Below are 10,618 nucleotides of genomic sequence, written 5' to 3' on the forward strand. Positions count from 1 at the left end.
GTGACATAGTGACATCTTGTGTCAAAAATAATAATAATAAGATAAAATAGAAAATAAAAATATCATTATCTAACATTTTAAAAAGTTTATTTCCCAACCTATAAATATACTTTGTGGATTAACAAGAGAAAAATTTCAAGATATTATAAATTTAAAACAAATCTTTATGTATAATACCATTGTAATGTCTTTGACCAGTATCAATCTATCATGTGAGATAAAAAATATTAAATATACATTTATTGAATAAATGAATGAAAATCATAGTTACCTTGATCACTATATTTAAAATTTAAATGAAGCAGGAAAGTAAATCTTCCTAATTATCATATACTTAACTGTTTAAAATCACTCAAATGACAAGTAATATGCTTTCAATCTTGAATTATAATTTAAAATGCCTGTATTGTTTCATTCACTCATCCTTCTATTAGTTCAGTGAACAAATATTGATTACTTACCCACTATGGGCCAGGTATTATGACAGATTTAGGGAGTACAAAAATGATTAAACGAGGGGATCAGTTGGAGTGACTGTTTTCTAGAAACAATGCCTGTTTCAGTTATGAACTAGTCTGTTTTGAAGAAAGTGGTGAGGGAAAGCTGAAAATCATATTTGCACTTTATTCAACAAATCTTATTGAGGTCTTATTATCAATCAGGGGCTCTCCTAGGTATGGGCATACAAAATTGATTAAGACCATGCTTGCTTGCAGAAAACAAACAAAAAAGCATCTTTATAATAAAAAGGAAAAAGAGGAATCCCCTTTGTAGGTTTCATAGTTTATAGTGATATTTCTGATGTCGTCTCAGAGAATTAGTCACAATTATGGGAACTCAGAAGGCATTCCGTTGAGATGAAATAGAGACTAAACTAGCAGAGATTACTTAGTGAAATAACAATTAGAATATAGTTATAATTCATTTTAGAAGATATTATGGCTTACACATAGTAGATGTGATGACTGAATAAGAGGATTGTTGAACGAGGGCACCTTGGTAGCCATTACCCATTGCCACCATGATTTTGCATTAAAAAAATCTGTGCAAAACGGCCGGGCACGGTGGGCTCACGCCTGTAATCCCAGCACTTTGGGAGGCCGAGGCGGGCGGATCACGAGGTTGGGAAATTGAGACCATCCTGGCTAACACGGTGAAACCCCATAACTACTAAAAATACAAAAAATTAGCCGGGCATGGTGGCACGCGCCCGTAGTCCCAGCTACTCGGGAGGCTGAGACAGGAGAATCGCTTGAACCTGGGAGATGGAGGCTGCAGTAAGCTGAGATCGCGCCACTGCACTCCAGCCTGGGCGACAGAGTGAGACTCCGTCTCAAAAAAAAAAAAAAAAACTTTGGGGTATATTAATAAACATTGTGTTTTTTTAAAAAAATTTAAATCTTTAATTTCCGTTTTCACGATTTTTCTTCTTACTTCCGAAAGGAAAGGAGTGCGTAGCTCTCTTGCCTGTACATCGTCCACGGCCCCTGGGTCGGGGCGGGGTCCCCAGGGCCCCCCGGGGGTCCACATGCAGCCCCTGGGAGGCCGGTGCGGGATGAGGTCCGGGGGCCGCCTCATTGCTGAGGTCCGGCCGGTTGGGCCCCGGTGGCCGCTAGGCGCTCTGGCTGGGCAGCTCCTGGGAGATGAAGCGGCGCAGGCGCTCCGGGTACTGGCTGTAGAGCTGGATGTCTTTGTGCCTGGCGCTCTCCACCCACAGCGGCTCCACCGCCTTGGGCCAGCGCTGGTAGAGCGCCAGCCCGTGCGAGAAGTCGATCACCTCGTCTTTCGTGCCGTGGATGATGAGCACGGGCGACGTGATCTCGGACACCTTCTGGATTCTGCGGGAGGGGCGTGGGGCGGGTGAGACCTCGCCCGGCCCGGGCGCCGCCCCCGTCCCCGACCCCATCCCCGTCACCGCCCGTGTCCCCGCCCCAGCCTGCTCACTTGGGGAAGGCGTCGAAGCAGTAGGTCTTCTTGGTGTCAGGAAGGCGACGCTCAGGTCCAAGGTGAGCGGCGAGTGCAGCACCACCGCGGCGGACTCGTAGCGCGAGGCCAGGTCCACCGTGGGCGCTGTGCCGATGCTCTGCCGGTACAGGATGATGCTGTCCGGGCTGATGCGGTACCTGGCGGCACCGGAGCAGGGTCAGCCGCGGCCTCCGACTCGCGCGCACCCCTCCCGCCAGCGGGCGTCCCCGGGCCCAACTCCGGATGCGACTCTCCAGTCTCCCCGCTCAGCCAAGTCAGTGGGTCAGTCCCAGGCTCCACACCAGTCCAAAGGGCCACCCCCAGTCCCCCAACACCGCAGCGGTGGGCGGAGCCGGCGGCCTGGTCCTGTTCCCTGGCGCTTTGGTTCACTGGCGTTTCCTAGCCAGGATCTGCTGGATGCTGGCTAGGGAGTCCCCCTCGGGCTAGGGTAGGGGAAGCCCTGGCGCCTCTCCTTCTCCTGGTCACTCCTGGGCGCACACTGGGAACTGTGTGCCCCCCCACATCCTGAATGCTTCACGCCTTCCTGTCCAGGTTAGAAAGCCGTTCCTGGTACACTGGCCGGGGCAGGGTACACTCTTCCTCCCTGCAGCCCTTGCCCACCCCCTTGGCCATGAGGAATTCAGGCAGCTGTGTCCCCAGATGTCTCCACCCAATTTTGGACTCTCGGAGTCCCATGCCCAATGAGGTGCCAGCCCAACCCAGGTCAGCATCGAGGATGGCGGCTGCGGGGGCAGCACCTCCTCCCACCAGCGCCTTCTCTTGGGAGTGGACAAGTCCTTGGCCACCTCAGCACCACCAGCTCCCACCCAGGGCCACCCCCACCCCCAGGTCACTGGTGTGCGGCCCCTGGCCCAGCTGATCCAGCACCAGTCCCAAGGCCTCTTCGTGCCCAGTCCCAACCACGCGGGACCCACCTGCCACCCAGTCGATGCCGCGACCCCAGAACTCTCCCACATGCTCCAGGCTCTGATCCTAGGCAGATGCCCTCCTGCGAGGCAGGAGCATGGGCAGGTGTGCGTCCCGTCTGCCTGGCATTCGGACTCCACCAGCAGGGCTGTCCCCCTCCTTGGCCTGGAATCCCAGCCTCCTGGCAGCACTCCATAGCTCACTGCTCACCCATGGCCCAAAGGATGCTGCCTGGCTTGTGCCTGTGGCCCCAGCTCTGCCTCAGCCTCCCTGGCCTGCTCCCTGGCAGCCAAGGCCAGTAGTGTGCTGAGCCAGCCCAGCCCTGTCACCTGCTCCAGGCAGGAGCCCCAGCTGCCACCTGGTTGTCACCACTCAGACAATCAAACAAGACACATCCTCAGTGGAGGCCCTGCGTGCGATCTGGCCTCCCCCTCACGGCTCTGGGCCGAGGTTCCTGCAGGACAAAGCGGCAGCAGGACAGAAGGCCGAGCAGACAGAGCTCAGAGCTGGCCATGGTGGATGTGACTCTGCCGGTGCCCCGGGAAGTAGAGACAGAAGGGGGCCGAGGAAGCTGCATGAAGTGGTGCTTGGTTTCAGCGCCCCACACTGCCGGGAGCCCCCCAGAGCCATGGTGGTGCAGGGGACCCAGCTCCCAGGCCCACAGCAGGGACTGCCTGGGATATCGCCAAGGCAATGAGGATCCTACCTCCCCAGGGTCTCTGACTTCTCAGAGCTGCGCCTGGCCCCTGCAGGAGCGGGTCAGACCACTGGGCTGGGCTGGGCAGGGCAGGGCCAGGACGAGACAGCCCCAGTGGGTGGCGAGCAAGAAAGGCCTCCAGAGGCCCACGCGGGTCTTCTGGTCCAGAGCAGCACTGGCCCGGGCGGTGCTCAAACACGAGAGAAGGGCCCAAGCAAGCGCAGGGCTGGGGACCTGGATGATTAGGAGGGCTGGATCTGGAATCGAGGCTGGCCCAGACCTCGGGTGTGTGCTGGGGGTCTGCACCTGAACCTGCAGGCCCTGCCCCGGGATGGCCGATCTCCACAGCCACAGGGCCTCATGGACCAGGCCTCGGGACCTCGATGCAGCAGCCTCGCCTCACCTGGCCCCAAGTGCTGCCTCGGCCCGTGGGCTCCCAGCCACACGTGCACAGACCCCCCGACACCACCCACCCCCTCCAGCCGCGTGGTGTCCACGCCCCTGTGACAAGCTCAGCCCCTTCCTGTCCTCAGGCCAGGGGATCCCAGGGAGCCTGGCTCCACAGGCCAGGGTGTGGGGGGACCTCTTGGCCACACCTTAGCCGTGTGGAGGCTGCACCCGCACGCCTGAGCTCACCTGTCCGGCTCTCTGGCCGCATGCGTCCACTGTGGCTCCCCTCCTGCAGGGCCGCCCACTTTCCTCCCAGGGAAGCCCGGCCCTCCCCTCGGCCGCCGACCTGGTCCCCTCTCGGGTGTGCCCAGGCTGAGCTCCCCCCAGGGCCGCCCTCACCCGGTGCGCAGGGCCTGCCAGGCGGCGTCCATGTCGGCGTAGAGGTTGGTCTCGGAGGGCCTGCCGGAACTGGCACCGTAGCCGGAGTAGTCGTAGGAGAAGATGTTGCAGTGGAGGCGGGAACCCAGGCCGATGTAGAAGCTGCCCATCTGGCCCAGGTCCACGGCGTTGCCTTTCTTGTTCGTGCACCTCTGGTCAGACACAGTTCAGCTGATCTAGGCTGGGCTTGGCTGGCATTGGCTTGAAGTTGCAGCTGGTGTCCAGATCTGTTCCATGTATTTGTTATCCTCCTCAGCCCTCCCGGGTACTTGAAGCATGTTATTGTTATGGCGAAAGTCAGGAGTGCAACCTGCCTGTGCAAAAACATGTCAGGCTTCTGTTGCCTTAAATCCTCTGAGATACCCCTTTGGCTTAAGCAAAGTCACACAGCAAGGATCAAAGTCAAGGAGTGGGGAATTATATCTGTCCCTTAGAGATGGAGATAGGGGAGAGTGTGAACAAATGCAGTGTCCTGAAAGATTGTAACATAATGAATTCAGTATTGTTTTTGTTTGTTTGAATGAAGCTTTGCATGGACACAGTACAGTAGAAAAGTACTATTTGAACTCTTTCTCCACATTCATAAAATTGCTACATAGTTTCTACCATGATTATATTTTTATGATCCATTTTTGTGTACAGATCTGAAAACTTTATACTAGAATTTATTAGCTGAGGAAAGGAACATCCACTGACATCATCATATACAAATATTTCTCAACATTTTAATGCTTGTGGTATTGTTAATGTTTCTGGGGAAAAATACTTAAAATCATAGAAGTGATTTCTAAGTCAGTTATTGATTTATTCTAACGAATTATAAAAATCAGACTAAATTACTAATAGAGAAATTACATTTGAAATACTAGTCTGAGCTACAAATGAGATGGATTTTTGTGCTCATCATTTGTACTGTAGTTATGTTTGTTGAGATTGGGTTATTAAAACATAATTATAACTATCAGCAGAAAAGCCTGTTGTGCTATAATTAAATCATCTAAACAATCATTTTTGTGGTCTTAATATCCTGGATTTCTCAATTCATTGTAGTAGATAAGATTTCTCTTTAAATACTACTTATTATCAGCAGCTTGCTTTTCTGTGAATGCTAGAAAATTTAGAATTCTGCATTAACATTTAATAAAATATATGCTATCCTAATATTGATGCATTATATTTATCTATACAACATGCAACAAGAGAGAAATATTGGATGAATTAGAATATTTGCAGCCCATGGCAATTATCTGTAGCAACATTTTTTTTTGTCTTCAGAAAAATATAGATTTTTTTGGAAATGGATTAGTTCTAGTTTCAATCTAGGAAGAACTACTTATGGAAGTTTTGTGTACAGGATACTGATGTTTTCAAATATAATGCATTATTATTTTAGTTTAGTTTCTTTTACCACATACTTAGAAATTGTTCAAGTGAACAGGCTATTAAAACTAATGGTATAGATGAATGGCATAGAAAGGCATTGTAAACATCCCACTTTTCCCAAGCCATGAATTTTAACACTGGATTAAGGAGATGAAAATGGAGCCACTGGGAATGTGGATTCTTTGCTAATAATTATTTTTCTTCCTTTAAAAAGATTCTTCAAATGGCAAGAATATGGAAGTATTTCAGGAGATATTCTTGAGGTATCTAAAATACATACTCTTCCTATCAAAATCAATAAATAGATTGATTGATGTAAGTAAGATAAAGTCAGGGCAACTGATTTTGCATGTGAGTGTACACACAGACACATATCCATGTATTCTCCATCTGTTCTCAGTTACTGAATTATTAGACTCGACTGAGTGATCACTTGACTGTGTTTAACCTGATAAACAGACTCTTAACAAGAAGAACGATATTTTAAAAACTGGATTGTTCCTACTACTTCTCAGCATGCATCAGCCACTCTTTTTCCCATCCTATCTCCTGCCAAACTGGTCTCTAAATATCTGTTCCACTTGGAGACACTATTGGATGTTGTTGTAAATGACTTAAATGAATATTCACTCTACCTGCTTTCATATTAATTCAGTTTTCATAGGATGGTCTCTATGAGATCAAGCAAAAGGACTTAGTGGAATATCTCTGTATGACTCCAGAAAGTAAAGAATGTGGTGAGTTTAACAGAGTGTCCCTTCCTTTACTAAATGTGAATGATGTTTCAGCATGAAGCCAGAGTGAAAAGTCCTAACATATGTTTGTCTGGACAGCCAACAATTGGTCACATTGCACATTTCATGTTACAAAGGAGCTTCATGGTAGTATAAATGAGGGTCAGGAAAAGACACTTAACTGTGGTCAGGGCTTTAAAATGGAGCCAGAGCAAGAATTCTGGAAGTTGACAATATCAGGAAGGAAACCTCTGTAAGCAGGCACACAGGGGACTCCAGAAATCTCTTCTTTGCCCCTACAACTCTGGACTTTCAGAAATACACACCCCATTCTCCTGTATTTATACACAATTCATGTTCACAACATCAAAAATCAATTTTAAAATAGTAAACCTAAGGTAGATGGAAAGACATTATAGCCTCAGCATGCCTGAGATGTGAGGAGCAAATCAGAAAGATGTAAGTGTGAAGAGAAAGGGACATCGTGCTAATCAATCATTTAAAATTTTTACTCCAGAGAAATGGCAATATTTCACAGATTGTTTCTCATCACCAATCTCACAAGTATAAGTATTTTTTGAAAATTTTCCTCTCAATTCTTTTCACTGACAGTGAAGTCCAGAATAGGTTGATTTAGATCTAGCTCTTTTCAGCCTCAATACTCCATAATCACCTTGGCTTTTTTGATTATGACTGGACGGCATGTCCTATTATTTTAATATTAAACATTTAGTAAATAATTTTAAATGTTATCCTTAAATAACTATGGGCTTTATTCATTTACTGTACATATTTCTAAAACATTCATAAGAACTTAGGGATTTTAATTCAAATGGTCCCTAAAGTAGAAAATGCACTCACAGATTATGCATATGTTTTTAAGAAAAAGAAATGTGCCATTTGTTATTAAATTGAGTAGACTTTGTATCCTTTAGAGTTTCAGCAGAGTTTTCTTGCTATATTGTAGAGAACCTATCAACCATATCTTAATTTTCTTCTTTTTCAGGTTTTCAAAATTAACATTGGCATTGGTCCACTAATTCATTGTTTTCTATTTTTGGATGAGTGTGCATAGATCACCTCCCTCTTAATTTTCAACATAAACTTTTAGCAGAATCTTTCATGTTTCATTGCCATGTAAGCAGATGTGATTTTTATTCTTTTTCATTTTCGTTGAACAGTTACTTCATGTGAAATTTTTGACTTGATTTAATTTAACTTTATTTTTTGGTGGTAGATACATCTGTTGCCACCTGTGTCTGGTTGGCATTTTAATGTGTTGCCTCGAAGCTGTAACCACAATAGTGGCACATTTTCCTGCTGTTCTTTATTCTTTGTTTCATGTGTATCTATTTTCAATAAATTGCATTGGTATGTTGTCATAGATTTTGTTTTTGTCTCTCAGATTTTCTGTTGTAATTATTTTTATTTATGCCTTTGGAAATATTTTATGGTTGTTACTTAAAACAGCAGAGCTCTTTGAGAAAGTTTTCATGGTTTCCCAAATGTACATTCATATAGATTATTTAGTAGTTATTACATAATGATCTTTGGAGCAATAAATGCTGTTATATAAGAACAATTCCCAAATGTAATTTGAAAGTTATAAGCTAGCCTTTGATGGCCTAGAATTAATGTACCTTTATAATTCTAATCCGCATGTGAATTTAAGAAGACCATGGATTGAGGATTGGGTGCATAATTCTCAGGGCCCAGTACAAAGTGAAAATGTAGAGCCCTTTGATAAAAAATTACAAAGACTTTCCAGATGACCATAATAGGTCATGCACGAGGCCTTTCTAAATGCGTAGAGTGACCATGAAGCCGTGGGCATTGTTTTGTTTTGTTTAATCTTACTGTTTGGTTGTAAAGCAGATCTTTAAATCAAGAGAAAAAAGAACACCAAAGAACATCTCTATCAAAATGTTTTAAACATTATAGAAGATTAGATCCATATAAATGAAAGGGATAAAGAAAAAGCACATATCCAACCTCAAATACAAAGCATGGAATTCTTATATGAACTCCATTATAGCACTTGATATTTCAGCTCTATTTTCATTTTTGAACAACTCTAGATATATCTATATATTTTAGTCTAAAATTTAATTTTTATAAATTCTAAGTACTTCCCCAAATTCTACCTTAGATAAACAATTCAGAGATAACTCTGTTTCCTATTCTATTAGGTGGAACCATATGAAATTGTCAGTATTCAGCCTTTTCTGTCCTACAAAGTAATGACAGTTTTGTGTTTCCACCTAATACATGGCAGCCCAATAAATATGTGAAGGCCAGGACCATAGAGCTACCACCCTAAACACTACTAAATGCATACACGTACCCTTTCCAAAACCCGGCAGGTCTTCTTTTCCCCAAACGAATCATTCTTTGACTCTTCACCCATTATTCATGTGAGAAATTTTCCAGGCACTTCAGCATGTCAGCTGAGTGACTGTAACAATTAGATTTATTCATTCTCCTCTCACAATTTGACATTCTATATTGAAACGCATGATCTAAATGTTGACTAATAGTCTGCATAGTGAAACATGTTTACTAGTTCCCATGACCTAAAACAATGTAAAGCATGATTCAGAGATTTCTTTTCTTAAACACTTCTAAACAATATGTCTGCCGGGATAAACTGGTGCGATTTCTATGTGAAACCTAAAGAATTTCAATGACACATTTTCATCCTTATTGCCATCAAATAATCCCTTTAATAGTGCCCCATCTTTCTTACTCCTTCATATGATTTTCTATATTATTATTTTCCATCATTCATTCTGTTAAAACTATAATAGTTTCTTCAGAGAAATGACAGATTTTCCCACTTCAGAGGCATTTCTGCATTGAGTTCTCATGAACCTCTCTAACATGGTGGGCAATAGACTCAATAACATTTGTGTATGAACTCAGTTGAGAATTACAAAAGGCTCATCTATAACATCAAAAAGCAAGTTGGTAAAAACAATTCTATTGAAGATAGTATGAACTAAATATATAATTTTAGGATGGCTTCAACTGAGACAAAAATAGCATTGATACAGTGTGGAGCAATGAATTTCTAAAATTTTTATCTGCTTAACATTTTTCATCAGCACAATTTATACAGAAGCCCAACAGGAGACATTCTGGTTCACATGGAATTTATCTGCCCTCTTGAGCCCTGTAGAAATCCCACTGTGTTGGTAAACAGCAGCAGCAACAAGAAGATACTAAGCTTGAATTCTCAATGGCTCAATCAAATCAAAGTTTGTTGGTTGCTCCCATAAAGTTCAATGTCAGTCAGAATAAACTCCTCTAGCCTTAACCTATGACACACATTGCATGTAACCTTCAAAGTACTGGAAGCGGAAAAGGAGAGAACTTGGGAATGAGGCAGGGGCTTTTTATTGCCTCAGCCCCAGAGTGATTCATGGCATTTCACCTCAGAGTCTCTTAGATCTTTCCACGTGATCCCAACATAACTGGAAGTCTCTGAAATATCTGGGAGTGCGTGAATATTTGCTGAGTTTTCATTACATGTCTGTTTACAGACTCCATTTTGCTTTCTAAGATGCTCCCTGACTCTTCTCAGAAGCTTTACATAACATGCTATAAAACACTGATCTAATCAAAATATCACCCTATACCCTATAAATATGTACAATGATGTGTCAATTTAAAAATTAAAGCAAAAAATCCACTGATCTAAAGGGATGATTTCCTCATGCTTCAGGTAATTCTTCATGGAATATTAGTCTCCAATACCAAAATTTATTAAGAATTTGGCTGCAAAGAATCCAATAATGTATTTTCAGAAAGAGACTGGAATGCCACAGTCTTGTGCATCAACAAAAGAATGTGTCCCTTTTTGACATTTGGGTCTCTGCATGACTTCTGACAGAAAGGACAGGCTCAGAGGACATATGGGCATGTCCAAAATTCCATTTCTAAAAGACTTCTGGATCTGCTCTAACGAGGGCATGAGTCTAGGAAATTTCTGACCTCCAGAGCACAGACAGTGCTTCTTCAGAGAAATTATAGATTTTCCCACTTCAGAGGCATTTCTGCATTGAGCTCTCATAAACCTCTCTAA

The 10,618-nt window shown here is 44.2% G+C and overlaps 1 pseudogene; it reads right to left on the bottom strand.

Moving 5' to 3' along the window:
* Positions 1 to 1,576: 1,576 nt before the first annotated feature.
* Positions 1,577 to 8,941, bottom strand: LOC129049990 (alpha/beta hydrolase domain-containing protein 17A-like; annotated as a pseudogene).
* Between the last annotated feature and the right edge of the window lie 1,677 nt (positions 8,942 to 10,618).

This window comes from Pongo abelii, chromosome 16 (genome assembly GCF_028885655.2).
Source record: "Pongo abelii isolate AG06213 chromosome 16, NHGRI_mPonAbe1-v2.0_pri, whole genome shotgun sequence".
Classification (NCBI taxonomy): Eukaryota; Metazoa; Chordata; class Mammalia; order Primates; family Hominidae; genus Pongo; species Pongo abelii.